Genomic DNA, 25440 nt, shown 5'->3' on the forward strand with positions numbered 1-25440 from the left:
TCCTTCTAAAGCCTTAAAATAAATGTGTGTAAAACCAGAATCCAGTTGAATTCTCTTGTATTGATGAGCTGCACGGACTCTCCCCTGTGACCGCAGCAACACATTTTCTTATCTCTCTCTGTTGTGAAATGGCTTTCAGTTTATCAGCAGCTAAACACGGTACCTTTCATTTGCAGAGATTTGTTTTTTTATACAAATTTACCAGGCCATTAAAGAAAATGTAGCTTGCAAAATTCAGGCTGGCACGGCTGCCAATACACTTGCAGTTTCTCCATATTTATGAAGGATTTACGTGCTTGTGTCAGACCCTAAACAATATATAATGAAATCAATGTGATGTAGGCATTTCTTGTGCATTTTGCTTTTATTTTTGAGAGCTGATCTCAGATTTGGCTCCACCCATAAATCACCGATTAAAAAGTATGCATGGATATGTCAAATGCCAACATAAGATATGATAGAGGTACTATTTTTACTCTTTGCTGAGTCTATACTTTTCTGACTTTATGACTCATGCAGCTGCCCCACCTCCAGAGAGAGAGAGAGAGCAGGAGAGAGAGAGCGAGAGTGAGAGAGAGAGTGAGAGAGAGAGAGAAAGAGAGCGAGAGTGAGAGAGAGAGTGAGAGAGAGAGAGAGAGAGAGAGAGAGAGAGAGAGAGAGATTAAAAGACAAAATTTGACAAGGAACTGAGATTAAAAAAGAGAAATATGAGAATGGGTTTCACAGAGAATGGGACTCACTTGCCACTGCTTTTCATACTTTCATACTTCCTTTCTCCTTCTACCACACACTCGTCTTCTATCAAAGACGAGTGTTAAAGGAGAACTGTCCCCCTCCCAGGAGGATATCACCAATACCACAAGCCCACCACCAGTTCTAATGACAAATCCCATGTTTTGCTTCTTGTTTGGTATGTTCGAAGAGCCAAAACACAAATGTTCTACTCCTTTCTAGCTGAGCAATAGGTCCAGATTTTCTGACACTGCATTACAAGTGCATTTTTCTCTTGTCTCAATTGCTTGAAACTAAGACCACAGAGTTGTTGTCTTAGTCACTAAGAGATTAATGCAAGTCAAGCTGCACAAACAAGCCCTTGGAAAAAAAAAAACATTGTGAAGGCAAATAGCCCTTCATCATCTACTGCTAAGCTCAAATTTCAACATGCTTCAGCTGTGAGAATAATCCACCAAAGCTGGCACCCGTGTGCCCTAAAGCCCATGTATAATTGGAGAGTTCTTTTTATCTGATCTGAGATTCTAGGATGAAAAGCTCTTGCTCTTGTTTGTCCGACTTACTGGGGATAAGACAACATCTTGCAGCTTGCTATTCTGACTGGCCAGTGAGTCGGTGTTGTAAAGTGCTGCCGAATTAGGCGTAAGCTCGATTTGCACGGCCCCGCCTACAAATACATACTGCGTGGGCAAACTAATGAGATTTACGCTGAATTTTACATATGACATGCGTAAGAAGGCTTTGTTGTAGGACCGGTGCTGTTTGGCAGCTTTCCACTTATTGCATATGATAATCAAATCGCAAAAAGTTCATGTCCTTGCTTGTCCTAAACATAACATTCAGTGGCGCTCTCCTTGTTACCAAATCTCTCATGACATTTTGTCAGTGACAACCTTCCGGATGCGATGAAAAATGTGCTAAATTCCCCAAAATATTAAAGCCACACTAAGTAACTTGTTCATATTGGCAGCTTCAAATGGCAGTGAGAGGTAATTTCTCCAAAAATGAACTGAACCCAGAAATCCTGCCTGGTGACATCAATAAAATGCACACGCCATGCTCCAACCTGGCCGGTTTATGCTGCTTTATATCAAAGCAAACCAAAGAGACAATGGAGGAAAAAGATGTAACGTTGCTCTTGAAGCCAAATTTAACTTTTTGTGAGTGCTGGGTTATATTGTTATCTGGGTGTTCAGTCCACGTGGTGCTGAAATATCCTCATTAGCTGCTTTGTGCTCCCCTAGACTGATAATCCACATTACTAAGAAAAAACACTTTTTGCACATGCATGAACTCAAAGTGGATAATTCTAATATTAAAAACAAGTCCTGGTGCCCATTTTTTGAAGAAATTGAATTTATTCTTGTTATATTCTTCAGTTGGAAAGTAGATTCGGCAGGTAACAGGTAACCTCCACGTTGTAACCTTGCACCAAGAAGAAATAACCTGACAGCCTGTTCAAAAAGAATTGTAATTACATGGAAGAAATGGGTACCAGGACTCGTTGTTTTTTATATTGGCATAATCCACTTTGTTCGCATTTATTTATGTGGTAAAAGTGTTATTTTGGGAGTTGTTTTGCTATGTAGAATGGATTTCTACCTGAGGAGAGCAAGGAGCAGCTAATGAGGATATTTCACCACCACGTGGACTCATAACACCCAGGGAACTGCGCAACCCAACAATCTCACCAAAGCTGAGTTTTGCTTGAAGTTTTGTAGTGTCACGTCTGTGGATGGAGAAGTGTCTTGACCCAACACCAATTAAATCTGGGCAAACAGGATAGATTTAACGATCTTCTCTCCTGCAGCTCCACTTTGTTATTTCGGCTGACAGGGCAGGTGTATTTTCACCTAAAAATATTGCCTGGTGAAGCTTTAATTAACAGTCTCGCCTGAGACATAAAATCTGCAAGTGATTCTTATCTATGGCAGCTTTAAAAGAAGCCAGCTCCGCTCAGCCAGTCGCTGCTGTGCACTGACAAGTCTGATAGATGACAAGCTCTCTGGTGGGAGAGAGTGTATGCTACAATAAGCCAGTCAGCAAGCATGTGTTTGTTTCCATGATCAAACTTCACACATTTTATATAACACATACAATACTGGCTTTGTCCCTCCCCCCCAGCCAAACATGAAGGTGGGATTGCGTTTGGAAATCTCGATGTTGCTATTTCCTCGGCAAAGACAAAGACATGCACACCATCAGCTTGAAAATACACAACCAGTATACACCCAGCACAATTTAATATCTGCTTCACGCACCTATGAATAGGATGCGTGTGTTGGTAAACCTGTAAAGAAAGATGAGAAGGGCCTTCAGGCAGCTCAGGTAGATTTAGCGTAAATTGACTCAGTCTCTTGAGATTTCAGCCTCCCAGGCTTCCTCTGCTCTCTTGCGTGGGATGCGAGGATGTTGGAGGGAAGAAAGGGAGGGAGACAGGAGCAGATATGGTCAAGAGGTCAGCCAGGTTGGCATGGCGACCGGTCTGCATCTGCTTTTTGGTTGTCATTGGAAATGAACTGTTGCCGTGACGCTGCCTGCAGAGCTTCAGCCGTAACAGACCGATTTAGAATTGCCTTTCTACACTTTGCTGAGTTGCAACCTTGGCTATTTGAGGACGAGCGGTGATGAAAGCTCTTTAGTGAGTGAGAGGCGCATCGTCTGGTATGACTAAGACTGCTATCCTGAAGCCTAGTCGGATGATAGAGCGGATATAGGGAGGATTGAGTGGGTTCAGGGCAGGGCTTACCTAAATGCAATTACAACAGTGCACTGATGAGGTGAGTCGAAATGGAAATAAAGGTGCTGCAACCACAGGCAAACACAGAGTAATATGGGATATGAAGCAGATGGAGAAAGAAGGAGGTGTATGCAGGGAGTGGGGATGCAGCCATATGTGTGTGCAGGGTAGTGGAGGGCAGGTGTATTGGCTGAGCTACCTAACACTCATTTATGAGAATGGAGTCAGACACACCAAGAAACAACACAATCACAATGCATGAAGAGATAAAGACTGAGATTTGTTGTCCAGATGTGACAGAGACGAACCTATTCTCCCTTTCAAACCTTTCTCTCCTACATCTCTCTCTTTTTATCACTCTGTCCCTTTACCTCTTCTTTGCCATACTCTTTTAAATGGCAAGAAAACCCTCTCTCTCAAACACATGCATGCTACACACACACACACACACACACACATGCATGCACACACACACACACACACACAGAGGCAAACACATTTACAAAGCGGGTATCTTTAATGGATATCCTCTGTTTACACTAGAGAGATGATTACTCATTTTACACACTCCAATCCTTTAATCTCTCTCTCTCTCTCTCTTACACTGACACACACTGACACTCAGACACACACGCACACACACACACACACACACACTCAAGTGATTCAAATCTTAGCTTTACACCTCGTCCTCTTCTCTCTCACGCTTCCTCTGCTCACCTTGTAGCTTCTGACACCTCTTCTCTTTTTCCATGAACTCTGTTTTTTTTTTTTCTACTTCACATGATGCATCTCAGTTGCTGATGGAACTGTCGATGGACGAAACACAGTCTAAGATTAGGCTGCGCACTGTTGAACACTGTGTCGCTGTGTATAATGTCCAGAAGTGCTGGAGACAATGTACTAGAACGTAGAAGAGCCTCTCTAACTGAGCCATTGTCAATTAACACTAGGTGAACAAATCATCATCATCATCATCATTATTATTATTATTATTATTATTATTATTATCTGTAGTTGTATTTGGATATCAGTTTTGTCACTGGAAATTTCAAATTAAAAACAATCTGTGAAAGCTAACATCGTCCGTTTCCTAAACAGCTGTGAAATCTCCAAAGAAGCTGAACCTCTTCCACATCCACACACCACACACGTTTGAGTTTGTACCAGGGTTTGGTTACGCTCACAAAGCTCAGATATAATTTCAGAAAAGCATTAATTTATGCTTTTTTTCTCCTGGATGCACCAAGTGCTACCTGTCCAGCATTATTCTTGATTATTGAGTCTGTTTTAACCTTTTCTTTTATCTGCTGGTTTGGGTCCCTCACTGTGAAAGACAAGAAGAGGCTTAACTGCATAGTGAGAATGTGTGGTAGAATTGCGGGGACAAATTTTGAGGAGCTGTCTCATTTGTATAGAGCCAGGGCTACCAGGAAAACAGAAAGAATCCTGACTGACTCCAGTCACCCGCTGGCTTGCCAGTATAGGCTACTGCCTTCTGGTCGCTGGTACATGGTACCAAAGGTTAGAACCAACAGACTTAAAAATTTGTTTGTACCAGTAACGATTGGCCTCATTAATAATATTAATATGTTGTGATGATCGGTCCCCCAAAACATTAGTGCACTGTATTTATTACTTTTGTGGTGAATGTGTATGTTATTGTTTCTGCCTGTTTGCATTGCTGTGTTGTTTTTCTGCTGGCTGTACAACAAATTGCCCCTCATGGGGATAATAATGTTTACTAAGTCTAAGTCATGTTACCTCCTGACATTGAGGTGGACGTCCCCCCAGCTTAAAAATAACTGTCTTACACTGCTCAATTTGTTAAAGGTGTAGGTAGCATTTTTCTTTCATCATAATTTTGACAAATCACCATTATACACAGAGGGTCTGATCCAAACTAAATGCACTGAGAAAAACGTACAGTCTTCCTGGCTGCTGCTGGAGCCATAATGTGATTTGTTAAAATCTGTTTGGGATGAGTTAAACAACCAATCAGCACCACAATCTCGATCCAGTCATGTCTTGTGCACACGCACGTGCACCCCTGACATCCATACTCACTTCCCCTCCCCCCAAAAACTCTTCCCAGCCTAGTTACTACAGCCACCTGGCTATAGTTATTCAGCTGAGCCTACCACAGCTATAACTTGCCAGTTGCTGCTTCCTCATTGCTTCTGCACTGAGGCCACACGCATGAGTGTGCGTGTGGGAGTGACGAGTTTCTGAATCTCAGGTGGGAGTTGTTTGACCTGTTTGAGTTAAAATAGCACAAGCTTTCTGGATGTTGATAACAGGAAAAATACAGTTATAAACAGTAATTTGAGCAATCGTGCAGTTGTCAATCGTATGTGTGTTGGAGTAAAGTAGTGCTTGAGTTGATTAAGTCACTTATTTTTAAAATTGTTAGCTGAGGGGAAAGTCCACCTCAATGGCAGGAGGCTAACAGTTAGCATTAGGAGCATCCAGCCAGTATCAGCACTCAGTAACAATGAGAGGAAGATAGCACCACTACTGTCCTACAGAACAGCCAGGAGGGGAGTGAAAAAAATATATATGTATATATTTTAAAATCAGTGAACTATCCCTTTAATAGAATCTATCCTAACTTACATTAGGCTGATACATCTTAGCATGGTGTACACTATGACTTGTTGTCATGGATTTGGATTTATCTCAACCTAACAGTTGATGCACCCATACGGGTTCACCCTTCACTACTGCTCCCACTAAAAATCAGCCATCGGTTGGCAAAAGACTCTTTACTCTCTTTACTCTTTACTTTACATCCATGGTGAAAAGCTTCCAGTGGTGCCAGAGCAGCAGCAAGACAGCATCATTCAGAGCAGCCCTTCCACTCGCCAGCATCATGTCACATTACAGAGAATCAATGCTTCGCCTGGGAGAAGGCAGATGTGCTCATTATGTTTGAAGTGCAGCGCTAATCATGATGATTGTCAGAGAGAGTTGGGGCTGATTAAGCTCTGAGTTGTACAGAGGCCACTGTTTCTGTTTGCCTGTGTGTTCACACAGGGGGAGGACAAAATAACGGAAACCGCTAACAATGCAAGGAATATCATGCAGCTACGAAAGAGCGGGACAGCATCAGTCCTCTTTGTCCTGCTGTGATACAGCATCCTGAGCTGTGTGTGGTGGATGTTGGAGGTTTCTTTAGGTCTCCAGTTCTTTGACGGATGAAACAGGTAAAAATCTACTTCACATAAAGGTTAAGTAACACTTCATTTTGTTATTTCTGTAAGTATTTGAAGGTTTGACTGTGCAGGGCAACCATAAAGATTCACCAGCATGTAAACATTACAGATTGAAGCCTTCCTTTGTCTTTCTCCAAACATAAACCCGTCTGGATCTGGGACAAAGTCTGAAAAACAAATCATGAGCCCAGATTACTTTTCTCTGTTTGCTCATGGTGTCAATGTTTTGTGCTCCTCACTACAGGCTGCAAGTGTGTGGGATACAAGGATACAAGCAGCCTTGCCCTAAATGCTGGGCTTATGAAGCTCATGATGTACAGTTTTTGCTGTGACTGTGTCAAAGAGGCATTTATTCAGTTCTGTGCTAAGTTTTAAGTATATATCTTGTGGTGTTAAGCAACGATCGGTTCAGTGTCCGATTCATTTACAGCCACGTTCCCACTTTGCAGATGCAGTTGGTGTTTTATTCAGCACATGTTGCCATATTTCTGAGATTTTTTCCCCCTTCCTATGTTAAGAAATGTTATAGGTTTGGTGACTGATGCAGCAATAATTTCCTCACCAGCTACTTGTCCTCTTTGGAACAGTTACCTGCCTCATGTGGCCTTGAGAAACTTAAATAAACAAACAGCGAATGCCAGAACTGTTTGGAAGCTGACACAGTTTCACATTAATGCGCCTCCATTGTAACCGTGATGCTCAAGTCTTGCTCCACGTTTCGTTTCCATTATTCTGCCCCCCCGCTGTGTGTAAGGTAGCGCCCGTGTCGTCTGTGTGGGAGTGAGAGAGGTTGCAACCGGCAGCTACCAGTGAGTGAGAAAAGAGGAAAGAAGGATGGAGGGATTAAAAACAGCACAAAAGAGGTGAGAGTGGGTATTGGTTCTCACAACCCCTCCCTCTCTGTGGCCCTTTAAGCGCCATTCCTCATGACTGTCTCATCTCAACAGGCGGTCAAGACGCCCTGTGCCTCCCTAACACCACGCCTTTGAAGAAAAACTCCATGTCTAGTGTGTGTCTGTGGAAAGGCAGACACACCCCACGGGATTTCAGCCAAAACACAACATTAGGATGAAGAGAGCGTCCGACCCAGTCTCGTCAATCTGCATACAAATAACACCATTTTTACAGGTTATGAAACGTTAGCTTTCTACCCAACCTTATCAACAAACACTGGTCAGATAATACTGATCATCAGAAGGTACATCAACTAACATAAGCAAATTAACATTAAACTTGGCTGAAGGGGGAATCGAACCCGGGCCACACACAGGAAAGGGTTACGGTTAGGGTTAGCTCGGACTTGTAAAATTGGCCTTTTGCATATGAACTGCAAGAAATTGCATCTACAAGCCGTGTTATTTGTCTGCTGATTGAAGAGACTGGACTGGAGCATCAGAGATAAAGAAGCATGAAATAACAAAAGAGTTGGTGTATTATCAGTGTAACTTACAAAAGCTTAAAAAAAATGCACGTATGAACACAGATAAAGGGCATTACCTTTCCGGATAAGTTGTTCTTCTCAAATGTATTACCTGAGCTCTGCTACAGGACAGGCTGTCTATGCTCAGTTGGTGCTTTGCTGGGCAGAGAGCGTGACAGAGCAGTTGGAGACGGTTAGGGTTAGACGGAGACGGAGGAGACGGACTGGAACTGACTTTCTACTGAACAGCACAGAGGACGGTGCACACCTTGTAACTCCATTACCGCTGCTGTTCATCACCTTCTCTGGGAAACGTTTGACTCAACAATTTGGACAGGTGGTGAGATTTCTGGATTCCAAAAGTCACTTTTTCCCTTGTACTGGTTTTGGAACAAAAACTCCTCATCCATTGGAGTTTCAATACAATCCCCATCCCCATCCCTGACACACTCAGTTTGTCAGCTGCTCCACAGTGGAAGATGTTGCATGTCAGCTAGGAAGGCTAAAAATTCTTGTTTGCAAGGCAAAACAAAGCGTGGGCAGCACCAGTCCTGGTGCCCCGCTGGCATGGTGCATGTTGGAGGATTGCAAGTACTGGAAGAATTGGGTTTGTACATTTTGGCCTGAGGAGGTCACTTGAGGAAAAAACACTGTGACAAAAGTTGACAGGGTTCATGCTCTGGGGAGCATGAATGTGCTCGCCAAATTTCATGACAGTCTGTAATCTCAATCTACTCTCCGTCTTCCTCTGGGAGGCATAAAAGCACTCACTAAATATCACAGAAATCCACAATTACATGTAGAATTTGACATTTTCACAAGGGTGGCTCTACAGGAAAGTATCAATGTCCTCACCCAGTATCATGGTATTTTGCCCAGTAGTTTGTGAGGAAAGGTGATGGTGGCACCAAAATTAATAGGGTTCATTCCCTGGTAAGCAAAGTACTTGGCAAGTTACTTGGAGATATGTTGTACACAAGTCAAATGTTTGGCCTGAGGGTGGTGCTAGAGGAAAGGTCATGAGGTCACCACAATTAAGAGGAATCCTCCTTTGAGGAGTAGGGCTAAGACCACCTAAATTAGCAGGGTTCATCCTTGTAGGAGCATGAAATAAAATTAATGGCAGACCACCCAGTAGATTAGGAGATCTATTCCCTTGGAATAAAGTGCTGACTAGGCAGACATCCAAAAATCAAATGGCAAACGGGTATTATTAATCCTCTGTTTAGCATAGTGATTTATTACCTGTTAATTGGATGTTTGCATTGGATATCTGCACTGATTAGCTAGTGTGCCCATCGCTTTGAAAATCAAACTTTATTATTTATGTCATAAACAGGCTACCATAACCTGTGCCAGAAACCTGTCAATATTTTTATATAGTGCCATACTCAATGGCCTCTTATGTGAAGCCATAAACAGCATGCTTCCACCTTGTGTACGAATCCAGAAAATAAACCTATATAATCACAAACTTTAATTTATTTCTGTGTATGTGTGTGTGTGTGTGTGTGTGTGTGTGAGTAAGTGAGCGTGTGTGTGTGTGTGTGTAAGTGTACATGTCCAACACTCTGTCCCAGTGAGATAAAGGTTGCCTACAGAGGATCTAGACCAGACAGCCATTGATTTCCACTAACCCGGTCTGTTTCAGCTGCTCCTCAGTGAGAAGAGATAAAACTCAACATTGCTTCTCCCTGTGTCCTTTTTGTTTAAAAAAATTAAATTAAATCAAAATATATATCTATATATATATCTATATGTTTGATGAGCAATAGAGGAGGTGAAGGGTAGACTGACTGAATCAATGCATCAATATTGCAACATTGAAAATACACCAAAACAGTCACTTTGGCTCTACAAACATTTTGCAGGTGCATTACAAATTCCAACATTTCTGTCCTCAGATGGAAGGTGCTGGGCGTTCACTGGAAGCCGCTGATCTCTCAATGGCCAGAAGAACAAAAAAAATACTAATATATTTGAATGAAAACCAACAGCTGAATCACTGCCTGCTGCTTGTGAGCGCCTCTCATTAACACATGAGGTTGCTCCTGGTGCTGCAGCAGAGCCCCTGAAGTACTACAATGCATAACCATGATTAAACCTGCCATTGCATGCAGCTACCAATGTTGTGAGAGATGTTCTTCATTAAAGAGCGCAATAAATATGAGCCCTGATCTACACCCATGGCACAAAGCTAATAACAATACTAGCTAAAACCTAAAGACAAATGCTAGTGCACACTGTGTTCTCTTTGTTAATTGAAGTTTTTCTGAATATGTCTTGAGGGTGTCTCAGCAGAGAGTGGGAGTTTGGTTGCCTTTCAATAAAATCAACCACTGTGCCAAGCTGGTTATAAAAGATATCCCCCTTGGTTTTGCACATTTCCTTGTCCAACAAAAGGACTTCAAAATAAATAATCCATAAATGGTGTTTTTTAGGCAGCAATGTAAGCAAAGCAGACTCAGTTTTCAATGAAAAGCACATCAATGCACGTTCAACAAGTTTATGAGAAAGTATGAAATTCCAGTGGCAGGAGGATGCAGTTTGTATTCGCCCTGTTCGTTCAGACGTGCTTAACTGCCTCATTGGCAAAACATAAGTCTTGCCAATCCTCTTCAATGCATCATAATGTGGCTTTAGGGTGCCGGGTGTTTCTGCCTCATGGTGCTGCAGCACAGTGTGGTGCACCTGCATTACTAATGGAAGGCATTTGGTTTCAGTTACAATAAAAAACACACACTATTATCCTACCATCATCATAGCATGGTAGTACGTTTCAGTTGTTTAGCTCCATCTGATTTCTTCATTGACTTGGATGGTGAAATTAGACTGCACTTTTGACAGATGATGATGAAGGATTTCAAACCTGGGATCTCTGGTGCCCAAACTGTAATGGAGCCTTAAGACAGAAGTCTGTAAGTCTTAAGACAATGTGTGGGATTCTTGTGTTTTTCTTGCATCTACCTACATGCTCTGTATCCTACGCAGCTGTCATACTGGTTTGTTAGGTGTGCCAATAGTTGTTTTTCTGGAGATATCTTGTAGTTTGCAATGCCTTGGCCCTGGGGACTAAAATTTGGCCAGCAGCAGAATGTTGGCAAGTCGTACCGATGCCAACTTGGCGCTCCTGAGGTCCAGAGGCGATTCTCTGGTAGCCATCCAGCCGTCCGGTTCAGAGATCAGTCAGCCCACAATGCAACCAGGACGCACAAGTGCCAGGTCTGTCTCTGCACCGTGTGTAAAATGAATAAATTACATCTGCAGCAGACAATTACACTCTACTAACGTGGACAAACGAGTCAGATTTTGTAATGAAACTGTGCTACTCATGAATCGACCTGCTTCTTTGATGGTTTCGAATGAATACCAACTCAACTAGATGGGATTTTTTGAAAATACAAAGGTTAAATAATTAGAAATAAGTTCATACTCAGCTTCATCCCCTCTATTTATTTTTTTTAATTATTCTTTATTAAATATTTAGAGCAAAAACAAAGCTTCCATCACCCCCCCCCCCCCCCCACACACACACACACACACATACACACACACACACACACACACACACACACACTCACACAATCTAGTCGTGCATGACAACACACATACTAAAACAATCATTAAGACACATTATAGGTTACCTGATACCTTCTGCACCACTCCCATGACTCCCTAACAAATCCCTGAGGAACACAACTAGGCTATTATTCTGTTATAATACACTTAGCAACTTGTCTCAGAAGAAGAAGAAAAAAAAAAAAAGAAAAAAATGACATCAATTTGAGACATTATGGTTTCAGTTATGTTATAAATTGATATATTACACTAAAAGGCCCCAAACGCCAGAGAAGTCTTTTTGCTTCTCATGAAGGAAGAAGGCTGTTTTTTTTTTTTTTTTTTCCCAGATTGAGCATGTCAATGGCCTCATCAATCCACTCTTTTACGAGGATGGGATTCAATCCAATTGAGCACAAAGCTGAATACGCTGCTTATGAAGAATTGGACCAGATCCAATTCAGTTCTTCATGTTAATGTTAATATCAATGATAAATTCTAGATTAATCAAGTTATATTGCACTAACCATATAAACATGAAGAGGAAAGTGACTGAGTGTGGTTGCTACTTTGTTAGAGTACTGTGAATGCGCACGCACGCACGCACGCACGCACGCACACACACACACACACACACAGGGTATGGATCTTGCTACTGTGAACCGCAAACTACTATACTGTGAATGAACCGCAAAAAGGCCGGCAACAGAGACAAGACGCTACAGATACGTAAGTGTGTTTGTGTGTGTGTGTGTGTGTGTGTGTGTGTGTGTGTGTGTGTGTGTATGTGTTTGTGTCAGTGTGTGAATTTGCACGTTTGTGAGAATTGTACTCTCCGTCACAGGATACAAACGTTTATCTGAAGAGGGCAGAGTTGTCATGGAGACTGGTTCTAATCAGTAGAATACCTGAAGCTTCTCTACCGCCTCTGGTGACTTCCAGCTCCTGTCACTCTCAATTAACTCTAACAGTGTGTGTGTGTGTGTGTGTGTGAGCCGTACAGTACACCGTACAGACAGAAATAACAAATAGAAACTTTCAGCTCCTCTGTTGTGTCCAAGCTTTCATCACAGTCTTGCAGGATGACATGTGTTGGTACATGACCTCCCAACGTCTAATCCACTGCTGTGTTTCCCTCAAAGTCAGGAGTCACAGATTGCCAGCTGCTTGCCTGTAATTGCAGCCTCTGTGAGTTCCTGAGCTTCAGCTGGGAGAATCCAGGAAAGCAACATGGTCACTCATGAGATTCAGTATGCCCAGGATACACTATTGTTCCCTCTGCCGACACTTTACAGCGTTAGATAGCTCCTTCTCACTGGACCCACGTTTAGCCATTCATGGAAAACATGACTTTGTTTCCTAACTAGAATCCCAAATTGAAGGGCCGTTCCACTACATTTTCCCTTGTAGCTTGTAGGAGGTCATAACGTCTGACTTTGCAGAATTACCTTTGATTTTATTTATTTATTTATTTATTTTACTTTTTTACCTGTTACATCAACACGGTTTCTGTTGCCAGAGTGCAAGCTGTGCAAAGATAAAGTCTTCAGCAGGTATTTCAAGCTGTTGTGACAATGCAGTTGGTTAAACGGGCCTTGACATTAGAAACAGCATGGGCTGTAAAGGAACGGAGTACTGACTGAATGCTTCACTAGACTCTTTCAACAATGACAGGATTGTTATTGTGGATTTAACTTGGCTTATATTGATGTGCATGGAAAGAAAAACACGAGGCGTTGCATTGCCTCTGGTACATTCGGGTAAGTATTCATTTAAATCATTTTTGAACGGATTGTACTCATTTGTTGCATAATTATATGTGTTTTTTTTTTTTTTTTACCTGTTTACAGGCTGCACAACCACATGTAGAGGGGAAAAAAGAGAATAGATTAGCTGCATGAAAACAGAGAACAGAAAATTGATTATAATGGAAGTGTTCTCCTGCAGCAGATGTGTTCTGCCGCATCCGTGCTGGGTGGATATTCCCCGTAAGTGGCTAAGGAGACCAAACCTTCACTCCACACACGTTGGGGGAATAGTTATTAACCCTTGCAAGCTATGATATATCACTATCATTTATTGACTGTTTAAAATCTAATAATAAAGGTTGGGGCTGGCTTATTTTCACAAACTCATAAAATGAAAATATCACATGCTGCCTCCTCTGTTCATTTTTGCAACAGCTACTCAGTGCATGAAAATCAACAAGGTGGTACTTTGTCTTCTTCATAAACTATCTTCTCGATGAGGGGAAGAACTTTATGAGGGGGAGTGACTTTGTAGCTGGCATGCCACTGAGCAAAACCCACAGGGGGCAACAGGAAGTTTGGGCGGTTTACTGTGTTCAGCACAAACACAGAGATGTGGGAAGGAGACTAATTATTCCACCGCATTATAATTCATAGTCCCTAAGAAACACTTTTACTATTATTCAGGATTGCTAGATGACACTGTATCACTTATTTTGGGAGAACTTACAGCTCTCCAACTCCCACACTAAGTGCTTTCAAGACAACTTGGAGGAGAGAAATAATTAACCTCCAAGGGGAAGACGAGAAATGAGGACAAGGTCATACTGAGGCCATGCTGGACGAGGGAATGCACACCCAACGCAAAGTTTAAACCACCTCATTAACTCTCACTGTGCATGTCTTCAGCCCTACTTTGGGCTCTCTTGTGCTTGTCTCAGTTTTCCCTCTACTGAAGGTTGGTGCTCTTTCCATCCAAGAGGCTAATTTCCAGGGAGTTTGAAAAGGTATGCAGCAGCTCCGGTTGCAGGAACGCCTCTGGCTCTGTCTGATTAAATTCAAAATCAATCCTGAGAGTTCAAGATCCAATCAGTTGAAGCTGCACTATGCAAAATTACCGTGGGTCGACTGAAGTGAGGAGCCTTTAGATTCAACTCATAAAAAACATAGAATAAGCATGTAATCTAATTGTTGAGTCTAAACTCACTGCGGATTACGTGTTTATTCACTTCAATCAACCCCACAGCACAAATAGTGTAGAAGATCCCAGAATTTGTTACTAATCCCCATTGCATTAGCTGATACATTGCTTGTCTGCGAGTCTTCCTATTCATACTTACAACTACGGCCAGTTTAGAGTCTCCAGTCTACTTAAATCTTTGTAAGTTGTGTGAGGAAACCCAGGCAAACCCCAAACAACTGAAGCTGAGTCTTTCTTGCAGTGAGATAAGACATTAAAAATGTTTGTCTAATGAAAAGTGAGATGTGCTTGAAACTTCACCTTGAGGCATTAAAGATCTAACTAGAGTCCTGCAGAGTTGTTTGTTTATTTGTTTTCCATTATTCCATGGACTTGCAATATTCGGATCAAGAGGTCACACTACTGTCGAACAAGTGGTTTGTCAGAAGTCAGGACAGCCAAAGAAGACCTTCTGCTGATCCTAATCCCAGCGATGGAGAGCATCCTCAATGCAAAAGCTTTGGGTTACGTTTCATAGGACATGGTGGGTACAGATCCTGTAACACATCAGCAGCACAAGTTGCTTTATGCTCCTGAACGTCTCACCGTCATGCACTGGCACCACAGCTGGGCTGAAGCCGGCTGTTCCTCCCATTCGCTTATTTTACATGCTCGTTTCTCCTACTTGCATCTCGTCTTCGCATCTTTAGACCCACCCATGAGAGAGGCGGCGAGGAGGAGATGCGAGGAGGAGGGGCTGTTGAGGCAACGGGCGTTTAACAAAATGAGTCATCCTGGCTCACTCAAGCCTCATTTCAATGCGTCGTCAATTACTGATGATGTGCTTCAAATCTGTAGGACATCATTCTTTTCGTTGGTTGCTTTTTATTTTATCTTTCACTGATGTTGCAACATTTTCTAAATAAAGGATTACCATTCCATCTTCTGTTCCATGTTGCTATGAAGCACTGAAACTGTGCATTAAATTCTACTATCTTCTTCTTCTTCTTGCTATGTAGATCCCTCTGAAAGCCTCCTGACCTGCTATATTACAGGTAAATATTGTGGGTAAGTGGTTTCACATTTGCATGGATGTACCTCCACATTTTGCAGTCAGGGCAAGTGGAAGTGGAACCATTCCTTATCCAGTCCTCTGCCTGCACATCCAATTCAGCTGCACAGCCGTCTGCACTTCCTTCAGTAGCCCTTTGGCATGTTTACCCTCTGCTGGAGTCAGTCCTGGTGTCACTATTCTAGTTTCATGTACGCCCGTTTCTCTGATCCTTTGCCTAGATGATGGTTTTCTGATTTTTGTCTTTTGTTCTGGTACCTCTGGCTGGATTGTTTGGTTTTCTGGATTAAGTTGGACTGCATTTTGTTTGTGGGTTTTTGGCTCAGTAAAGACTTACTTTTACCTTTTTCTTTATCTTGTTGTGTCCGCAAGTGGATCTCACACTGAATCCTGACACTTGCCTACTTGCCAGCATACTTTCTGTTCACGTAGCCTTCTGTAGACTTACTAATGTGAATACGACACTATAACCTCAATAATAAACAGAGAATTAAGTTGACACATTCTCCACAATGTCAACAAATACTGATCGTTATGAACTTTGTTAAAAGGCAGAATTCATGGCAGAGCTGCTGACCTGAATTGCATCAGACTGGACACTGAGTGCACATCCTCATACACACTAACATGTTCAAATGGTTTCTTCAAATTCCATCACTTGTCTTTACGTAATACATGCATGTTGATACTTGTTTATCGATTTCACGTTTTTTTCCTACAGCACAGATATTGCTATTCTTGTTTGTTAATGTTATATGTACATGCACTTCTTTCCCACCCATCCCATGCTCACCTCTACTGTCAAATTGCAGAATTTTAATGGGCTACAACAGACTTTCCCATTTAACTCAACATAGCAGGATAGTTGGAGTGGTGGTCATTTTTATCTGTATTGCTGCCATCACAAAGAACTGTGGCCACTGTACTGGGTTAACTCCGTTTAAAAGATTTGTGGCAAGTCTCTGACTAGCTGAGGTGAGAGGTTTTGCAGGAACGACTAAACGAGCATCAGAGTCTGGAGCATGGAGAGGCGTCTGCTGCTCCATCTCTCTCTGTTGCCTTGCTGCTACGGCTGAATTTAGGATTGTTGGACCAATTGGCGGTAACTTGATTACTGCTTTTAGCAGGCAGACACAGCCCAACATATCAGTTCTCAGCTCTAGTGTGACACACTTTATGGCCCTAATGACGTGCATTGTTGCCATAGAAATGATCCACAAGAGCCATGTTATTCTGCACCAGCCAAATGACCATGACAAAAACTTCCATGACCGTTCTACTCCATTCATGTTCTGTGTGTCAAAGAAAAGAAACAAAATGCTTTGTTGTCTGTTGTTTGTTGCCTTAACAAGTCCCAGTGCTGTTATTGCACATCCTATATACACTCAGTCTAATCCAATCCAATACAAGTGTTCTGCCATAAAGTTTCCTTTCCTGGTGCCTATAAAGCTCAGCTTTTCTTGTTGTCACAGTAATAGAGGTGTTCATTCACTTCTATGTTTGGCATTGCGCTCATAGTTAGTGCTGCTGTTGTACTGGACTGCATTTTACTGAGAGGTGTTTCCACTATTCTGTCCCCCTCATGTATGTAAATAGGGAGGACACAAAATAAGAAACACCTCACAATATAATGTAGTCCAGTACAAGAGCTCTGCAAACTATAACCTCAATAATAAACAGAGAATTAAGTTGACACATTCTCCACAATGTCAACAAATACTGATCGTTATGAACTTTGTTAAAAGGCAGAATTCATGGCAGAGCTGCTGACCTGAATTGCATCAGACTGGACACTGAGTGCACATCCTCATACACACTAACATGTTCAAATGGTTTCTTATGGTTTTTCTCATATTCTTGTATTTTCTACTTTAATGTCACTAGTCTATTTTTGTGCTGTATTGTGCTGCAAGTCTCCAGGTTCGGCCTCTCTGTAAGTGCTTGGAGTACAGTATGTGTCTGCGATGAATTAAGATCTTGTTGAAAGTCCTATCCTTGGCTATGAAAAACATCAGCGAACAGGAACTCAAATTCACATCTCAGCATCTCACACTTGGCAAATGCCTAGATGATAATCTGCCAAGCAAGACTGTGTGTACAGTGCCTATAATGAGAGAATTTCACTTTATGTTTGATCATGATTATTTAAACCCTGCCTGCTAACATTAATAGTGATTGGCATGCACAATCTTTTGTATTTTTTGCTTTAATTATGCTCATTACTGTGATGGCCTGGATAATATCATTTTGTTGTTCTCTCTGTTTGGAAAGCGTGTTTTATATATCCAACACTATACACAGGAATTCAGCTGTGTTACACTGAATACTACTGGTGTGTTCTGTACCCCCTGTGAAGAACTATAATAATTACACGCCAGTGAACTGCCACCTCTGTCTCTGCTTTGGTTTGTTACTAATAAGATCCCTGCAGTGAGACAGCATTTCACCCAGACTGACTCTGATCATTACCGAGTTCTGCAGTTAGATATTTCATGGTTCAGAACTGCCTCAAATGCAAACCAGAGCCTCAGCAGAAATTTGAAAATGAGCACGCTTGAGGTACGATAAGTACGGTTCCTGCCAACTCATAGCACAAAATGAAAATAATATACAATGTGCGCAGGAGCTTGATAGGGCAGTTGATCAATACCAATGACTCGGTGCTTCTCACTGATTGATATAAGATATATATATATACTGTTAATAATGTACATGACTGACAAGTGACTCCACCGGAAATGCAGTCAAAGTCATAAAGCGGAGGGTTTGCTGTTGGATTACCACTTCAAAATTCTCCCGTCATCACAACTGAAACATCAGCTGAAGGGGAGGACAACAAGCTGCTCGGACATGAAGGCTCAAGTTTTGCTTTTAGAAATGTGTCATGTGGAAAAGCTGAAACCGATGATATAAAAACCACAATACAGCTGGGAGTCTGACGTGATAACAGCTGAATCTATAGCCAGTTAGCATTGCGTCATGCGTCAATTGAGTCAGCTTTTAATGCAGTAAAAAAAAAAACAATTCACACCACTGCTATATCATATGAATCATCAAAACAGAAAAAGAGCAATCTCAGTCAAGAGTTTGGGAAATGTGGGTTATGAAACACGGCGACCATTTGGTCAACACCTCACACACTCAGGGTGTGACAAGAGGCCCCCCCCCCCCCCCCCCCCACCCACACACACACACACACACACACACACACACACACACATACATACTTATTTAAAGGGCCATACTGGTGATTCTGAATATTTGGTCTATATACTACAAGCTGCACATATTTTACTTTGCAACAAACATTTTGTGGGGGTACTAAAGATTTCACAATATATAATCAAATATCATATAATCATATAGTAATTCCTTGATTTTCAAATTTGAATTTTTGTTTGAAACCACCTTATAATGTTCTTCTTCTGTGGCTGACAAAGTCGTCCCCATTTATAAACCGCAGAAGTTATATTAGGCTGTGTAAAGCAAACATTTCCTTGGGAACTATTTTCCCTGGCGGAGGGACCGATTCACTCCACCCAATTTCAAATCATCATCAACACAACAGTGCTGCAGCTTTTAGGTAAAATAATGTGGACGACTTCTAGAACCGGCGTGGATCTTTGTGAGCCTTTGGTTGACGAGTATTTCCGGTTGGTCCATGTTGCCATGGCAACAGCTGTAGCTTTTACTGATGTCACCGTTTCACCAGAGGAGTTTGTTTGTATAACTTTTTTGTAATTTACATCATGACAAAACAAACACCTGGCTGTTTGGTGGATCTCTCTCACGATGTGTGCAGCTCGCAGCAACAACAAAGTTAACGCATGAAATTAATTAAACTCTTCTGCTGCTGATAAAGTTATTAAAAAATGATGCTGCTTTTTGGAAGCTAATTCACAGCCTGTGTCTGGCTGACATTAATATTTGATATTTAGATGTGAGCTACGTTAATCCTAATTAGCTGTGTTGTGGCTGAAAAATGTTCTGGCAAAGTCACCAACAACCTATAACAACCTAAGACTCAACTCTTCCCGAAACCAACATATTTATTTTATTTTATTTTATTTGAATAAAGATCAGCTGCTGCTCCTGATTCACATTTCATGTTCCAGTGTGAAGCTGCACAGGCGGAGGATGGACTGGGGGAGTTATGGCTGCACATATTATCCTCAGTATTAATTTAATTTCTTTGTATTGCAGGCCTTCTGCAATACAAAAAACATACAAATACAAAAAACGCAATACAAATTAACGCAACTGAGTACCTACAGGAATACCACAGAAATCTCACAGCTGACACTGTTAAAGTGCCCCACGAAATAAATACATAAATTATTCAATAAAGGCTCGCACTCTGCTCCTGACGTGGACAAACTCCTCTGCCAGCGCTGTGACATTTGTTGAATGTTTATACCTGTTACCATGGCAACATGAACCACCCGGAAATATACTCTGATTTGCCGTGAACCAAAGGCCCATGCTGGTTCTAACCATTCATTTTCTACGGGGCGATTTTGTTGCCGTGATGGAATAGTGGTGTGAAGAAAGTTTAACATCTCTGAAAGTTCATTTTCATATCGTAGTGGAATGAATGGAAACCAATGGCTGGACAAAAGGGAGGAAAAATGATAATGAAGTCCTAAAATGTGACTGCCTGCTTTGGGAAAAGATTATAATTTGGTGAAAGTTCATACATTTTGTAGATATTAAGCTAAACATGAAAAATCACTTGTGTGATCCTTTAAGCCACATATTAGTCTTAAATCAAATCCTTGCAGTCCATGACTTTCTGTTAAAGTGTCTGTTAAATGTTCTCAGTTTAAATGCACTGAAGATTTAAGCCAGGATGACTCATTTTGCACTGAAGATTTAATTAATGTATGGAAAAGATTCACCTTCTCAGTCTCTGTAACCCGTACGCACATGGAGACACACCCAGCTGCAGACACTTAAAGTTACTCTGTCGGCTTATTTATACCGACTGTTCAAGTTAGTGCACCTGACTGATGATGCAAAATGACTGAGCATATTACTGCATATTCATGCATTTAATCAGTGCAGTTTGCGTGATTGTGTGTGTGTGTGTGTGTGTGTGTGTGTGTGTGTGTGTGTGTGTGTATATGTGTGTGAGCTAGTGAGGTGCAGCTGCAGCCGTGGCAGTGCGGTGATGTGAGCCGAGTTAAGAGCAGCGCCCAGAGTGGATTTCTCCAGTCACGACTTCGCTGTGCTGTCTGATGTGCTGCCTGGACGGTCCTTATGGCCTTTCTGTTCTGCATTAGTCACCAGCACTCCAGGCTCTCACCTACCTAAGATGTTGTTCTCTTCAGCCACACTTCAGCTGTTGTGTTGTCACCCCCCCTTTTTGTGTTCAGTCACTTCTAATAGCTGTCATCACTGCGGAGGGTCATGATCTCAATCCCTCTGTCTCCGAGCACAGGGACTAGAATGAACAATTGCTGATGGTAAATTGCTGTGGCATTACATGAAACAATAATTGATCTCAGTATAAGGCCTGTCAGCGTTAATGCATTATCGAATATGATTAATTTTAGGCATATTGTGGTTATTTAATTATGGTAATCACTTCTTTTTTGCCTGCAGTACACCTGCTGTTGTGCAGTCGAGCATAATGTGGCTAACTTGGAGAAACAGGACATCACTATAAACAGCTCTTTTCATGTTTTCAAATTTGGAATGTTTTTATGTAATTATGTATTAGCTAATGATCATCATATAATGATTATGTTATGATATAAATTATAATTTATATCATTATAATTTTACCTCTCCCTGCAGGTAACTTGGGCCCTTACAGCGAGCCAAGCCATCATTATTTATCGTTCCTATGAAATTTAGCTCATTCTGTTTATCCACCCACTTGCAGCAGGTTAGGTTAGCTAGAGGGTCCTGCTCACTATAATCATGTAATGACTTTATTTGACGCTGCACATCCATGCAACTCATCAGGTAGATGTACAGGGTCTAGCTGCAGAGGACTAGCAACTCAATCATAGGGCTTAAATGGAAATTAATACATCGATGCATGATATTAATTAATGCGTCAGTTCATAAGGAATTAGTAATTAGTAGGTAGGAACGTCATCAATTCATTAGTATGTGCCTTAACTCATTATGATCCACACAATAAAGTATTAGCATGTGCTTAATCCTTGTAAAGTGTTACTGTTGAAATGTATAAATATCTGAGACAACAAGCATGATGGACCTTGCCTTACAAACCTTATCAGTGAACTACAAACCCTATCAGTGAACTATGAGATTGTGATATTGATTTGAGGTTGTATTGCCCAGCTCTACACCCTGGATAGCACATTTTTCTCAGTTTTCACTTCTATAGATCAAAAAGAAATTTAGAAAATAGTTTGCTTGCCATTTCCTGATTTTCCATGTCCCAACCACAGTAGCACAATCCAATAGCCCAGATACACGAAGAGGCACACAACTATAAACAACAGGTCTAAAAATGGAAATACACCAAAGTCGACATCCTACCAACTTTCTAACATGTTTGGATCAGTTTCATGTTTTCATCTCCAGTCACTAACAGTAATCTCCCTCTAGCTATGCATTCCAGCGATAGCATGGTCACATGATGGCTGATTTTTAGGTCTGATCTGTACCAAACCAGATGGGAGGTGAGCAAAGTTCGGGAGAAATGCTGAACTGACGGGCGTATAACAGTTTAAACGTCTTTCCACTTCAAAAAATGTACATTTAATGCTGACTAATGATCTCCACACCATCACTGCAACACTGAACTGCCAATGAGTTATTTACACCCTTACATCCCAGGTATGATATAAATGTATTATAATAACAGTAGACAGGAGTGAAACAATCAGCTCAGTTTTCAGTGTAATTCAATAGATCAGTGGTTCTCAATCTTTTTTGGGTCAGCGCCCCCCTGTACATCATCCAGGTTGCTTATCGCCCCCCATTAAATATCATGTAGTCTGGTCATCTTTACTTAATATTAATTGATTATTATCTTGTTTTGTAGTTATAATTAGTATTCTTTTTAATAAAAAAAACCCCCTGCACTTTACAAATTGACAATTTTGACAAACAATCTTTATTGAGGTGTCACTTAATTGCTAATTGCAGCCAATCAGAAACTGTGGATTAAACAGCAGCCAATCAGAATGATGAAAAAAGGGGTTGTTACAGAACAGAGAACAAGAACAGCATTACAACATTTACTGGACTAGGATAGCCTATGACAGCCCAATTTTGTGAGCCCTAATAGAGGGTTTTCATGATGTGTCATCATGACGCACTGTGGCTTAGTGTGAGCCCTGCGCATAGTGACTCTATGCCAGCTTCCTCATGTCGGGTTGTAATGAGGTGAGCTTGAGCCTTGGTGCACCAGAGGTACATTTCCACATCTTCAACAGACATGAAACCACAACTTTGTTTATGCATTTGTTATTGAAAAACATACGAATCAGTAAAAAAGACAGAATAGCATCGCATGTTTAAGTTATTGAAATTCTCTAATTTATTTGGTGACCCGAAATAAATTCTCCTGCAAATCAAATCACACCTTGGCAGTTTTGAGTTTTGGGGCTGGTCTGGATGCTAGACACTGTGGTGCTTTAACGGAAAAGTGCTGTGTTGTGTGTACAGCTCATTCACAGTGCCTCTATTCTGTGCACCTCATCCATGCCCCTATATTGTAACACTTACGGTAAAAAAATTAATAAATAAAAAGGTGTTTGGCTCATTCCTGTTAACCCAGACACACATGCCCCAAATCCATCACCTCAATTGAGGTGTCTTTAAAATTAACACTTTGGACTTGCTGTTTCAATGTATATCATGAATTAACGTGCAGTGAGGTCCGTGGCTGAGTAGGCAGGATCAGCCAGAGCTTAAATCGCATCGTACATGCATGCAAAATCAAAGTCAATCAAGTTGCCGCTGTCAAAAATGTAGTTATTGACACTGGCGGATTATAGCGCACAGACAATTACTGCCAATTCATTTTCTGAGACATACATTCTCGGGATTCCTGACAGGCCCCGAACCCCCCAATTCCGCTGCCATTGGAGAAGAGCCATTTGACACAGTAGTGGTGGTGATATTTAATACAGGATGTTCTGATGTCCCATTCTCCTAAATGCAGCATGAAGTATGCAACAGAAATCATCAACTGGTGGAAACTCTGAGGTAAAGATATGGGTAAAGAGACTCGTGTAAACTGGCAGGCTTTTGCAAGTACGCCTAATTGTATATTTCAACCCATGTATGAATCTTTAGTGTTATATAATATAGGCTTTTATATTAAATATTTACATATATATATATATATATATATATTTTTTTTTAAAGATCCCCAACACCGCCCTGTCAAAAGAATTGTTTCCAACGCCCCCCCGACCTTCTTTGAACGCCCCCCTGTGGGGTGGTAACGCCCCTGTTGACGAACCCTACAATAGATAATGAAATTTTGTCTGTAAATTAACTTAACATTTGAATCTGCAGTGATCAGAAGGTCTGAACCACAGTAAATGGATAACATCATGATTATGGTTCACACAGTATGGTTTTCAGCTCCATGTATGTATTGGAGAGTTGTGAATCCCAAAACAATAAGCAATTAAATTCAACTTAAAACTTAACAGGGCAGAATGGACACCCCTGCTGAATCCCCTTTAATTTTTTCCGCTTTATTTCTCCTTTATTAGTGTCTTTTTCTGCTTTGTCGTTCTATTTCTGTCCGTTCATCTGTCTGTTGAACATGGAGCCGCAGAGCCATTGGTTGGCAGATCATTACATGAACAGGAGTTTCCTAATGAGCCCATTAGCGGCACTGGGCCATCCCTTCTCCTCTCCCTTGACAGTCTTTCCTTTCCCTCCACTCTATTCCTCCATCCTTTTCCCATTGATCAACTCCTGCCGTTTTCTAACCCCAATCACCAAGATCAGTTATCACCTTTTCTCTCATCCTTTTGTGTCTCTCATTCCTGCTATGAAGAAACGGTATCTAAATTATTGTATCTTGCCAAACTTGTGGTAAGCAAACAGCCTGCCAGCACAGAAACACACCAAAATTTGGATTTAAAAGTTATTTTCCCCACCATTGGCTCCATATATTTCCAACCTCACACTTCTTCTGTGAAACACACCATATTTTGAATCTTCAGGTAGAGGGTGGAGGAATGTCTGATAGATTTAATAACAATAGGCTTCCTCATCATCTGACTTCATTACTATGTGCTGATAACAAATTAATTGGATGTGGAAACATCTATAATTACATGTGCACACTCCCTCATTAATTGTAGACACAGTGCACTTAATTGAAATCTAGGTATCTTTCAGGGCAGTTTTTTTTTTTGTGTGGCGTGGGAGTAATTTAGTCTAGGGCGCCAACATAGGCAGAGCCAGCGCTGCATGGCACATGCAACAGATGCACGACTCTTTCACCTCTGACTGATATTTTGTTGTGTTGACAAGTTTAATGAGGGGGTGGGGCATGGAGCCAATTATAGTTAGGGTAGATCTTTCAAAATCAGAAGTATTTATCTATTACTCAAGACACACAGGGCCCTATCTTGTGCCACCCGCTACCTGCAAATTGTGGATTTAGGAACTTCCGCTGTCCCTAAACGGTATCTTGCGCCCACGCTACCCGCTATCCGTTATGCCGACTCCGTCATTTGCGCCTGGGGGTGTGTCCGTGGGCGTGTTTCATGCGCTATCCCTAAAATTGCTTGCACACACACTTTAAAGTTTGGGCTGTTACGAG

General features: G+C 41.5%; 1 protein-coding gene and 1 long non-coding RNA gene across 3 annotated transcripts in view; one reads left to right on the forward strand and one right to left on the reverse strand.

The window, feature by feature from the left end:
• The window catches only part of sgsm2 (small G protein signaling modulator 2), a 97264-nt gene that overhangs the window by 44984 nt on the left and 26840 nt on the right, over positions 1–25440 (reverse strand). The window lies entirely within an intron of this gene.
• Positions 1221–23518, forward strand: LOC115370724 (uncharacterized). The gene is made up of 4 exons (XR_003929276.1): positions 1221–1232; positions 1341–1349; positions 10789–10792; positions 23462–23518. It is a non-coding gene; the product is annotated as an uncharacterized LOC115370724 (long non-coding RNA).

The sequence above is a fragment of the Myripristis murdjan genome, chromosome 13 (genome assembly GCF_902150065.1).
Source record: "Myripristis murdjan chromosome 13, fMyrMur1.1, whole genome shotgun sequence".
Taxonomy (NCBI): domain Eukaryota; kingdom Metazoa; phylum Chordata; class Actinopteri; order Holocentriformes; family Holocentridae; genus Myripristis; species Myripristis murdjan.